We start from the raw sequence: 4,481 nt of genomic DNA, 5'->3' as shown, positions 1-4,481 counted from the left end.
GCAGTGCAGTTGTTTCGTTTTCATTTTGCAGTTTACAGAACAGTTAAACTCTGAAGTTCTCCTGAGAAATCCAGCTCACCTACTGCTTAAAGATTAGCTGTTATGGCCTAGAATCAAACACAAAGAATTCTAGCATTTTGGATTTGGCTTAAGTTACATCACTAACATCATTTAGATTGCAGAAATACAGATATGCAAAAGCCTTTATTATGCCATATGTGAAAAGAAGCCATAAATTCCAATAGGCATGTAGTAAACTTGTTAGAAACCTAGTCCTTTCTCCTGCTAATTCTCTTTTAGTACTGGAAATTAAGTAGTATTGATTTTTACCAGTCATGTAATTACAGTAAAAAGTATTTAATGTTTACTATTAAACTCTCTTGTATAACTTTCTACTTGTTCCTTGATTTTTGAATGCATCCACCGTAGGTAGCACTAAATCTGTTTTATTAAATGAAACTGAAAATATGTAAATAGCAGAGGATCAAGACCACTTGGAATATATAGCCCACATAATAATGCAGCATTCAGTCATGTAGTCAAAGTGTTGAAAGATGTAACTGGCCTCGTAGGTCTAGGCCTTGACCTTGCCAGTTCAGGATTCTGGGGGGCTGGGGACAGGAGATTTTCACTGTGTTGTTATCTAGACTGCCCTGCACGATTTGTTGTGGGGTTCTATGGCACTGCAATTGCTGCCTTGTAAACCTAGTTTGAAATTTCTCTTTCTGTGCTCCTTGCTTGTAGAAGATAAAGCTGAATTTCTTGCTCTCTGACTTCTCCAACAGTCATTGTACACCTCCTAGCTTTAGAAGGGTAAGTTCACCACAGCTAGGTGAATGCAAGAGAGTGGATGGAAGAAAATAAGATGAAATTAAAAATATTTCAAAATACAATTATAGCATATGCGGTGAACAGGGTAGAAGAATAGGGTAAACAGAAGTTAGTTTTCACTAGGGTGTGTCACGTGTTATGCACATAATGTATGCTTTAGGAGAAAAGGTGCATCAAAGTAAAAATACACGGCCATTTCCTGAACAGCAGCCTTAAAAATTTCTTTTGCTTCTACTATTATAAATGACCTTAGGGAAACAATCAGAGTTTCCAACGAACTGAAGAAGGAGACATGGTTAATCTTTCACTGCCAGATGCTGTTGGCTCATTTGATTAATATATGAAGTCATGTGTCCGTTAAGATAGAGGCCCTCAGTCTACCAGTGGATAGACAAGCAGACGTGAATTGATTTGTAAGTAGTTTTAGGTAGCTTGAAGAAGTTTCCATAAACTATAAACTGAAGTTTATAAAAAGAAAGATTTTTTTTTTTTGGCAGAAAAAGCAATCATTTATAAAAAGATATATTTTTTTGGGGGGTAGAGAAAGCAATCAAATACCTTTTATCATATAAATACCTTATGTACTTCAGGAAGTCTGTTACTTTTAGAAACATGAATTGATATTCTCTGAAGTGCCCAACTGATCATTTTCAACTTGAAAAAAGGGTCCAGAGATTTAATAAGAACTTCAACCATGAATCATAAGACAGCAAGCCATGGATACCTGACATTTATCATCACAGTTTAAATGCATTCTTTTTGCATTTGCTTACCAATCACATATTCCAGAGATCCCACAAGTACTGTCAATATCCTGGTTTGTGTTGATGTTGTTAATGGGGCATCTCTGCAGCTGGCCATCTACTTCTGTACAGCTCATCTTGGTACTACTCTTCCTCTGCAGGCCCTTACCTTTTGCAAAGGTAGCTCTAGAGAAACTTCAGTCACCGCGACCAGCTCTTCTCTCCTCCTGTCTCCGATAAACTATTTGCACATTTCTTCCCATAGATCTGCAGGGAGCCACTGGCCCAGAGAAAGATAGGCAGGGCGAGATGGTGCACGTCTTTATCCTTGCTGGCCATCAGTTTGCCTGCCATGTCGTGTCATTGTCTACTCCGTTGACACAGTAGTAGTACTATCAAGGGCCTGCTCTTTATTCTCTCCTCCCAAGAAGATTATTGTATTCTTTTTTGTTGGATATTTGTTGGAGGGACTGTTTTCTTGTATCATGTGTCCAGCTTGGGGTGCTTGTTCTTGCATCACATCAGAATGAAAAGAAGAAGGAAAGTATACGTCTGAGCTCCAATAAAAACTACGCTTTATGAACTGATGGTTGAACACTTCTGCTATTTGTTTTGTGTTAGTGGCAGTAACATCAAGGATGCCCTCATCCTGGCATGGAGCCTGTGTTACAGTGAGGTGTTACCTGTAAGTTCATGCCAGAGACTGCACGGAGAGGGCATGAGTGCAGGGGCAGGTCCACCTGTGGGGCAGAGAAGGGCCTGTGAGTAATAGCATCAGCATTTCTGAACGTGGTGCTTAGGGACATGGTTTAGTGGGTGATACTGGTGGTAGGGGGGTGGTTGGACCAGGTGATCTTGGAGGTGTTTTCCAACCTTAATGATTCACTTCTATGATTCTCCCTGTGGGGGTCCCAGGAGGGGCGCAGCAGTGAGCGGCCGTGCCTCGCTCGTTAGGAAGTTGTGCCTACTGTGGGACAGGAGCCACCCACAGCCCGGCACGCCTCGTGGCCCCACCTGCTCCGGCAGGGTTGCACCTCCTCAGGCGCAGGGTCTCCCCATGCTTCTGCCTCTGCTAAACCACACTAAACCATGCAAGATACTAGGTACGCACTTGGCATTGGTCTTACCAATAAAATCACACTTATTTCCCCAGCAGAGGCAGAGGAGGCATTTTACAATACATTGTAAATCCCACTGTAAAATCCCAACAGTTTGGTACCCTCTGCACCATCACAAATATTTCTTACCTGGAATCACCTTTCCAAAGCAGCATTTTCTCTACTGCATTTTACTTCCCACATATTTTTTTAGGTAACCCAAAAATAACCAAGAATAACGATCTCTTCCCTTGGACTAGCCAAAGCACCATCGGATTGTGTCACCTATTGTGTTCCGTTTTCAGGAATTACTCAGGATGTGTGATTTTATTTTATTTCACAATAGGCTGCTTGGATTTACAGCATTAAATCTTTCCTTATGGAGAAAGTTTTGCTGTGTTTTTTGTTTGTTTTCCTTTTAAAATACAATAAAAATACAATCCCTCCTGCTGTTGAACAGAAGCAAGCACCTGGATATCTCGATGTCTTCAGCTGTGCTAGCTGCAGAGCACAGAGTCTACCTTCCAATAGGTTAATTCACTGAAACTGCACAGTTCTCTTTGTGTTGTTGTTAGCAGATGCAATTTTTAAAAACAGCATGTCTTCTGGAACCTCTCTTCGTCAGAAGAGAGCATAAAACAAAGATCAGACTTTTGGAAGGTAGTGTGCTTTAGTTTCTTAGAATTCTTTCTGTTGCTCATACTAAAATATCCCTTGGGAAATTGCACAACTTGGTGAAGAAATTAGAAATTTCACACCTTGCCAAAGTGGAGTGTGCTGCTGTCTGTTTGTTTCTGCCAGGAGCGACAAGGAATTCACAGCTCTAGAAGTAACCTTTAGTTGTCATAATCACCTGAAGGCTTATGCTTTTAATATTTACTTTCCTTTTTAACACCATGTTTTTATTTTTTCACTCCACCTTTTGTCAGTTATTTTTATCATTGCTGTGAGAGGCTTTTCACAGACCGAACTGTTCTCAGTTTAGCAGACAAGGTCACAGCCAGAGCTGAAGCCTAGGGCTGGATCTATACAAAGATCAAGTAGTGGAAAGATGTTCTTTTTCAGATATTTAACTATCTGAAGCAACCTGGAGTCTCAGTTACCTAGGCTCCTTAAATCAAAGAAGGACATCCTTCCAGAGTATGCATTGTAGTTCACATTCCTTGATATCATATTCCTGGAGTTTCTGGATATTCCGTGATTCTATGGTTTGATTTTGGGGTGGTCCTGTGTGGAGCAAGGAGCTGGACTTGATCCCTGTGGGTCCCTTCCAAATTTCCAAATTCTGTCATTCTAAGAAATATCATAGGTTATTTTATTTTAACATGCAGGAAAGTCAGAACAGACAATTATATAGCTGTCTTTTTTGACCATAAGAACATATAAGCTTTTTTTTTTTTTCCCATTACCTATCAATATTTTTCTAAAATTGAATTCTATAATTTTGACTGTAAATTACGTAAGTTACAGTTGTCTGAAAAACAAATACCAGCAGTTTCATGGGGTGTCTGACATCAGTGTTCCATGTTGCATCTATTATTAGTGTTGCAGAAAGCCAATCTCTTAAGCTAAAGGGGAAAAAAAAAAAAAGACAGGTTTTATTTAAAAAAAATACACAACATAATTCACAGTAGCAAATTCAGAGTAAGCACTGCAATACTACTAACCAGAACTCCACATCTCTCCATCCCTGTGTTCCCCAGGAGTGGTGGGAGCCAAGTTTGCTGAGGGGTAGGATCTGCTCCCGTGCCCCGCTCGGGTCAGTAAGGAAGCCCACCACCCCATTTTAACCAGAAGGTGCCGCATCACT

This window comes from Anser brachyrhynchus (genome assembly GCF_964034855.1).
Source record: "Anser brachyrhynchus genome assembly, chromosome: Z".
Taxonomy (NCBI): domain Eukaryota; kingdom Metazoa; phylum Chordata; class Aves; order Anseriformes; family Anatidae; genus Anser; species Anser brachyrhynchus.
This window is presented reverse-complemented; position numbering follows the sequence as displayed.